Source organism: Limulus polyphemus, unplaced genomic scaffold (genome assembly GCF_000517525.1).
Source record: "Limulus polyphemus unplaced genomic scaffold, Limulus_polyphemus-2.1.2 Scaffold101, whole genome shotgun sequence".
In the NCBI taxonomy this organism is placed as follows: Eukaryota; Metazoa; Arthropoda; class Merostomata; order Xiphosura; family Limulidae; genus Limulus; species Limulus polyphemus.
In genome coordinates, this window is record NW_013665711.1 from 125,897 (window position 1) to 134,649 (window position 8,753).

Here is an 8,753-nt window from a genome sequence, read left to right on the forward strand (position 1 = left end):
CCATGGGTACCGTCATCGTGTTAACCACAGTTCCCCAAATTTTTAAGTCTCCTTATGAAGCATGTTTGTTCCATGGGTACCGTCATCGTGTTAACCACAGTTCCCCTAATTTATAAGTCTCCTTATGAAGCATGTTTGTTCCATGGGTATCGTCATCGTGTTAACCACAGTTCCCCTAATTTTGAAGTCTCCTTATGAAGAATATTTGTTCCATGGGTGCCGTCACATGTTAGCCACTGTTTCCCTAATTTTTTATATTAGGGAAGAATATTTTGACTGCTTAGTTTCACTATAAATGATTACAACAAAAGCACATACTAAGATCTCTAAAGTAACCTCAGGGTGGAGACGTGGTGTTTAATATCGCCTTTTATGTAAGCTCTAGATTAGCAAGCTCACTCTCTCAGTTATCATAACTCAGGTCATCAGGTCAGTCAGTTCGAGAAAAACAGAGTAACTAGCATTCAATAGACTTAAGCAGCGCTGTTCTACATCTTATCTGAGATTCCGCTAAGCTTCTACACAAATACATTTATTGTATTAGGTTGTTTTTTGTTTTCTTTTTGGACGAGTAATTTTCGTACTCTATCATATATCCATAGAGATCTTTGTCTTGGTTACGAAGGTTAAAACGTATCTCAGGCTCAGGTCAAGTTAAATACTATTACAACTCTTCATACAAAAGAAGATAGAAACTTGACTTAAGAAAGGTTGTCAATGTGTTTGCTCTCCATATGAAGAGATACCTCATTGGTATAAAGAAGTTTAAAGAAAGAAAAATTGAAAGTATTTTGCAAATATACAATTATAATTTTATAACAATGCAAATGGAATTATGAAGCCCCATGGTGGCGCAGTGGTAAGCATGAGCGCTTATAATATTTAAATTTATAGTCCGATCCCTGTGTTTGACACATATTTTTCTCAGCTAGGCTGTTTCAAACTTCAAATCAAATACTTTTACAACTTTTTCAAAAAAGCTGGAACATTAGCAGCCTCAACTCACATCTTAGATCATTGATACGTTAATACTCTTACATTTTATTAAGATTTGCAAAGCTTTATTGTTATTTTAAGGCTTTTTGTTTATTTGTTTGGAAACTGTATTGTTAATCTGAAAATGTTTTGTTATTTAGCATGTTTGACATTCCAGCTTCCTTTGTTATTGTTGTAACTTCAGTGAATATATATAATTGTATGAACGCATACAATAGTTGTCAGGTACCATAAAAGTTAAAGTTAGCTAATGTCACTACTCTCTTCAGAGGAGGTGATCATATTTGTCCCAGTAATTATAGGCCCATTAGTATTACATCAGTTGCGGAAAAAGTTTTGAAAGTCTGATAAAAGATGCTTTGTAAAACCATTTAACAATATTAGATAGTCAATATGGTTTCACTCAGGGAAAATATTCCCTTACAAATCTTTTGACATTCTTTGAAAATATTAATGCTTATGTAGATGAGGGTAAGGGTGTAGATTTGATGTATCTGGATTTTCAGAAAGCATTTGACAAGGTGCCACATAAAAGTCTTGTGAAAATTTTGTAAAAAGTGAGCAAATTGGATAGAAGAGTTGCTTTTTGAAAGAAAGCAGAGGGTTGTTATAAATGGAGTTCAGTGAAACTGGATTAATGTTATAGGTGGAGTACCTCAGGGCTCAGTCTTAGGACCTTTGCTCTTTTGATTTACATCAATGACATAGATGAAAGAATGGTCAATAAATTACTAAAATGTGCAGATGATATTAAGGTCTTGGGTGTTGCTAGCTATGAAGAGGATGCTGCTGATTTACAAAAGGATTTAGATCATTTAGTGAGTTGGGCAAATAAATTGAAAATGGATTTTAATTATGATAAATGCAAGATAATGTATGTGGGTTATAATAATTTGAATTATAAGTACAATGTGGATGGGAATAACCTTAAAAGTGTCATGAGAGAAAGAGATCTTGGTGTAATGGTTGACCGGTCTCTTAAAGCCATCCAAGCAATCTGCTGTTGCTAATGATAAGGTAAATAGGATTTTAAGTTGTATCTACAGAAATATTCAATACAAGTCTAATGATGTTATAATTTCATTCTATAGGTCATTGATTAATGCACATTTGGAGAATTGTGTTCAGTCTTGGGTTCCTTACCTCAGGAAGGACATTGGATTGTTGAAAAGAGTTCAGAGGAGGGTTACTAGAATGGTGCCTGGGATTGAGGATTTGTCATATGAGGACAGTTTGAGATATCTCAAATTGTTTTCTTCTGAAGAAAGAAGAGTTAGAGCGGATCTAATTGAGGTGTTTAAAATTGCAAAGGGAATTGGTGTTGTTGATGCATCATTTTTTTCATACTTAACACTGAGAATAGTAGGACTAGAGGACACAAATATACATTTTGGGAGCGTAGGAGTCATCTTCAACTAAGACAGTGTATTGTTCTAACAGGGTGGTTAGCCTTTGGAATGGGTTGCATTCGGATGTTGTGGAGGCAGTGAGTTTAATTTAAGGGAAAGTTTGATAACCGTATGAATGATGAGGACTGGTTTTAATATTTCTTGTAATTTATGTATTCAGTAGTCTTAGTTTAGTTTAGAAAATAGGACGGCTGCGATGGACCAATAGGTCCCTTGTTGTCTCAAAACATTATGTTATGTTATACCAGGGACCTAATAAGTACAGTTCTTCATTTTTTGTAACAGAGACTTTTCATATGCTTCATCAGAAGCATCACAGTATAAAAATGGAAGAATATATATAATAAATATTTTAGTAAGTACTTTTATTAATGTTTTAAGAATATTAATTCAGAGTAGTAAGGTATTGGAATTAATAACTAATAAGATTCGATAAAATCAACAAATTATATAACTTTTCTGCTCATCAGGTAACGCAAAAACATTCACATGATCATAATGATTTAAGAACTTGAAATCTGCCGCATACATCTCTATCTAATTTTATATTCATAGACCCCACCCCTCAAGTTTAAAAAAATAAAATTATACTGCTAACACCACTTATGATTTATACTAGGGATGCACGGGCAACCGGTCAGATATTCGGCCCTGGCCGGGTATTGGGCTATGCGGTAATACTCGGCTCAGGCCGAGTGTCGAAGTTAGGTATCTAAGCCCTAATCTTTCTGGCAACTAACGCGGTACTGAAAGTTACAGTCAATAATTGGTTTAATTATTTAAAAAAACATGTTCCGAGCAACAAAAACTAACCGCCCACAGAAAGTCGGAGATTCAGAGTACAATAGGGGTTAATAACAAGTACGACTTGAGAAGTAAATTTCTGGGCAAGGTGGGGTTTTTGATAACAATAGGGGTTAGGGTTTGAGAAGTTGGGGCTAAGCATTGAAAGTTGAAAGTAAAACTTGAATGTTCTGTCGGTGATTATTCGGTTAAATGTAATAAATGTCAATTTTTTTTTTATTTCTAGTTTTTGTGTATGTTGTTTTGTTGTTGTTGTTTTTTTGGGGTGGGGGGCAAGAGAAGAACCCGGTCCCGATTGACACCTGGCCCAGGCCGAAGCTTAATGACCGGGTACCCGGACCCGGTATTCGGCCAAATTTTACTGTCCGTGCATCCCTAGTTTGTACTAATCTGTTTCTAACATTAATAGCTAGCGACAAAAATATGTCCCAGGATGATAACTTTTTTTCTATTGGACGTAAAATTTGCTTAAAAAAATGCTATATTTTCGTTCAGACATTTCTATTTAGTCGCTATTACGAAGTGTCAGGTAACTTGCACAAGTGTATCATTCTCCTGTGGGTCAGCGGTAAGTATGCGGACATGAACGCTAAAAACCTGGATTTCGATTCCCCACGATGGACAGAGCGCAGATAGCTCATTGACTATCTTTATGCTAAAAACAGTAACGCCAACAAAATGTATATTTTTTCTTTTACTTTTTCCAGGTAAGGGGCCTTGCAGGTGGTAGCCCTAACGAAGGCCGAGCTCTTTACACTGGGGGTCAAATAAATATCAACCTGCTTCAGTAGCGATGGGACCTTATATTTATTTCAACAACTAGTAAGTACTACGTCTTGTTTTTAAGCTCCACTCTTTATTATTCAATTAAAACTTTGGTAATATCCAGTTCCCCGTATAACGCATGCATTGCCAAACATGGCGGTTCAGTGAATATCTTTTACACATACTTCAAGTAGGTATTTTTATATGTCTTTGATGTTAAATGTAATTTTTATTCTTTAACAGATATCCTCGCGGTTTTATTCAACATTAATAACTTTAAATCGTAATTAAAGCTTATCCTCGGGAGACGTAGTTCGTAGCTAGCGAAAGTGCAATTGAATACAAACAACTGTAATTTCTAATACTAATTGCATCAACTAATGGCCTGTCCAAACGACCCCCCCCCCTCCCAGTCGCACAGCGGTATGTCCGCAGACTTACAACGCTAGAATTAAGTTTCGATACCCGTAGTGGGCAGAGCACAGATAGCCCATTGTGTAGCTTTGTGCTTAACCACAAACTGTCCAAACGAAGTAAATTATGACAAGATTTTTAAAATATGTCGTTTGACCAAGGTGTTGCGTCTTGACGTTCGTAAAGATTTTCAAAGTTAGGAAAGTAGGAACCGTCTCTACTTTTCAGTCAAAATAAATGTTACTTTTAATAAAAATATCCATGGTTTTATGCATCTATTTCTAGAACCAAATGTTTTACCAACATTTATTCTGCTTTAGGATTATATTGATTTCACTGGTGTTTTTTCTTAGCACCAACTACAAAGCTACACGATGGGCTATCTGCAGCCTGTCTACCTCAGGGAATCGAACGTCGAATTTGAGCATTGTGAGCCCGAAACTTACCGCTAACCCACTGGGGGACTATATTATAATTGTCATAGTTTAAGAAGTTTATTAAAATTATGCGACCTGTTTCATTCTGATCTCTTTATTAAAAATATATACTTCAATAAAATGTTGTAGTTTGTTGTTAGCGATGCAAAATATTATGCAAGAAACAAGCAAACTAGCAGAGCAAACATGTAAAATGTGTAAAATCATTAAACAACGACAACGGGATTGTATAAAGAAAAATCAATGTTTACTTTTGCATAAAAACATTAGAAACAATCATAAAGCCAGATTCGTGTTTCTGCTTTGTACTATCAACTCAATCTGTAATTCAGTGTACATTTCGTATTTGATACATATATATATAGATAAGAGAAACCACTTCAGCAAATCCTCTATTAACAAGGATTATTATGATATTACAATTCTGCCAGTTTTCACCTTTCCTCTGTTTGCTTATAGAGATACTTTTATATGATTAGAAACGTTTAAAAGAAATATAATTTTATGACTATAAGATATGAAAAGTATATATATATATATATACAATTAAAGCTCACAGAAACACAAAACAAAATATTAAATGTCTAAAATTTGTGAGAGTACTTAAGCACTTATAAATGCATTTGTTCCTATGTTCTAAATATTCAATCTGTGTGATTCCCAAAATAAATATAGATGAGAAGTTATATTTACCATGATACATCAGGTTGCAACATAGAATCTTCACAGTTCAATACTTAGAAATAACTTTAGATGGGACATTTAGATTTAAAACCAATACATAAGATATACATATGTAACAGATACATTAACATCTGTAAATTAGCTTACCATGCAGTTTGGGAATCAATTCACATTATATTAAGTATAAAGTTGTAGAGATACTTTGATATGTATAAGTTCTTACTTTGAAGGGCGCCGGTTGGCTCTCTGATAGAGCTCTGTATTTTGGAACTGACGAACCGTGTTCGAATACGTGCAGTACTACGTGCGTTATAAAAGTAACATTCAATTTCTTAATGTGGATGATGATTTGTTTGTTTTTGAGTTTCGCGCAAAGCTACACGAGGGCTATCTGCACTAGAGGGAAGGCAGCTAGTCATCACCACCCACCGCCAACTCTTGGGCTACTTTTTTACAAACGAATAGTGGGATTGACCGTCACATTATAACGCCCCACGGCTGAAATGTTTGGTGTTACAGGGATTCGAACCCGCGACCCTCAGATTGCGAGTCGAGTGCCCTAACCACCTGGCCATGCCGGGCCGTGGATGATGAGGTGCTACTGATTGTTTATCTCCTTTCTGATCAGTAGCTCAAAATTAGAGAAGGCGGTAAACAGTGTTAATAACTTTACCATAAATACAGATATTGGACAATGAAGATCCTCTTGTTACTATACCTGTAGATTTCTGTAATAATTTTTTTATCTTAAATACTTATCAGTTAATGATTACTGCCAAGGGCGCCCGCAGAAAAAATTAGAGGGGTCAAGTAACTCAAGTTTGAAAAGAATTACGAAATCGAAATACAAATACCTTATAATTTTCCAATAACATTGAAGAATAATTTTACACATCTAGTCTTTTTTTTTTAATTCAGGGGGATCAAGTGAACTCTTGCCCCTTCCTGCGGGCGTCCATGATTACTACTGTTTAAAAACCTCATTGTGTAGCTAAAAAAGATTAACTATCAGAAGCTCAGTGTCATTGTAATAGTTATAAAATAAATATAAAAAAAGGCAATACCATTCGTTTTATAATGAATAAACTATGTCCACAAATAAAGAAAAGTATAAAATCCAGACACATAAAAATATGCTCTTCAGTCGCACATTCCTTATCTGCTTTAACCCTATTTTCTTTGGACTCATGAGCGCTACGTCCTATTTTGTTGAAGATAGCATTATGGGAGATGTACAAATAGGCGAAAAGCGGTAATGAGGTAAATCTCTCAAAATCGTTAAGGTATTATCATTACAACTCAAAGTATTCTCTGTTTCTAAAAAGAGAAAAGCCCAAAATCTCTCTCTTTTTTTTTTTATGGAACTTATGTTGATAGTTTTGTTGTGATATTTGGTTTAAAATACTGTGCCCCTTTAGAAGGAATCACTACATATAAAGTTCACAAAAGAAGTCATAATTTTTACCGGATTTATTAAAAGAATATTTGAAAATATGTTTTATGTGCATTATAGCATAGATACCACATTTTTGGCCTTATTCCAACAATGACCATTATTAGGCTATAATACATCTAACCTATATAAAAGCCAGTGTGTGTCACGTCACGCTTGATTTCTCGAAATAGGAGGAGTCATAAAAGCCAAAATGCACTCATCCAGATAGAATAGTTCGATTACTGTATGCCCATTACGATTTTAGTCACGAGGGTGCAAGGAGGCCGTAAGGGGCGGGTGCCGTGAAATCTTATAAGTGTAGTGAGTGTTGGTATGATAAGCCTAAAGTAAAGACGTCGAGTGGGATCACCTAGCCTAGAGCCAAGTGCATAAAATTTGCCATGAAAGTAAAAATATCGATTCAATTTTAAACTTAATCGTTTCTGAATTAAGTTATTTTCTGTTATATCACCAACGTTTTACATATAAAGAAACTTCTTTAATCAATGGAGACTATAAATTAAGAAATCAAGAAATAATTTTCCAGTTTTGCTGTCTATACATATCATTTTAGTACACAGACATTTTCTGTGACTAACAACAATATTAGGTTATATATTTGTTGCTATGCGATATGACACGGAATCCATTGTGGGAACGTAGTGTTACCAAAACGTACTGGCTTTTCTATATATTAGACTTTTTCCAATAATTATTCTATGAATACACCACGAATTCACTTCATGAATGAACTTAATTTTGATTGGGTCACAAAGGAATTTACTGACGTTTGACTACCTCGACTGCACTTTTCTGCCTCTTTGTTGGTCAAGCATGATTTCGCAAAATCTATTTATTTCTGTTAGCTATGAAATGTGAGGTTACGGTATACTATGGGGTGGGGAAGGTAGTTCTTGCCCCGTCATTTTTGACAGGCTATACGCTAGTTATAGAAATAGTTTTCGCTTGGTTTTCAGAATTATTATTTTTTGCGTTCTTTTCTAACTTTCACTTACATTTTAAAATAATATTTTAAAAACATTTTTATATTTTAGTAGCAGTTACAAAATACAACAACCTGGCAACAAGGTTTGTTCTTAAAGTTGTAAATTGTAAATTTCAACTTGAATGTGATATTATGTGCAAGTGAACTAATCGTCCAGTTCCCAGGCTTATAGGGTTAAGGTATAATCGTCCCTGAGTTTGATCACAGGGATGAAAGTTAGCCAGAAGCACCCGTCAGCAAAAGAGCTTTGTCTCACTTTTTGAAATAATCAACGATAGTGGCTTTTGCTTTTGGCCCGGCATGGCCAGGTGGTTAAAGCATTCGACTCGCAATCTGAGGGTCGCGGGTTCGAATCCCTGTCATACCAAACATGCTCGCCCTTTCAGTCGTGGGGGTGTTATAATGTGACGATTAATCCCACTGTTCGTTGGTAAAAGAGTAGCCCAAGAGATGGCGGTGGGTGGTGATGACTAGCTGCCTTCCCTCTAGTCTTACACTGCTAAATTAGGGACGGCTAGCGCAGATAGCCCTCGTGTAGCTTTGCGCGAAATTCAAAAACAAACAAACAAGCTGTTACTTTTACAATGTGACTACAGCTGAATGTTCTGAGCTCGTTCAGCGGCATTATGTTTCTAACCTTTTATCCACAGCCAGGGAAGCATTTAGTTAAAATTTAATTAAGTGCCATAGCTTGAAAACTGACGTTATGCTTCAATTTTAAAATTAATAATATAATCACTGAATGCCATCCTTGAAAGCTGTCGATGTACAATAATATTAAGACGCATTTAACGCGTTTATAC

The 8,753-nt window shown here is 35.2% G+C and overlaps 1 long non-coding RNA gene across 2 annotated transcripts in view; it reads right to left on the reverse strand.

Annotated features, from left to right (window-relative positions):
• Positions 1 to 8,753, reverse strand: part of LOC111088687 — a 214,427-nt gene that overhangs the window by 117,334 nt on the left and 88,340 nt on the right. The window lies entirely within an intron of this gene.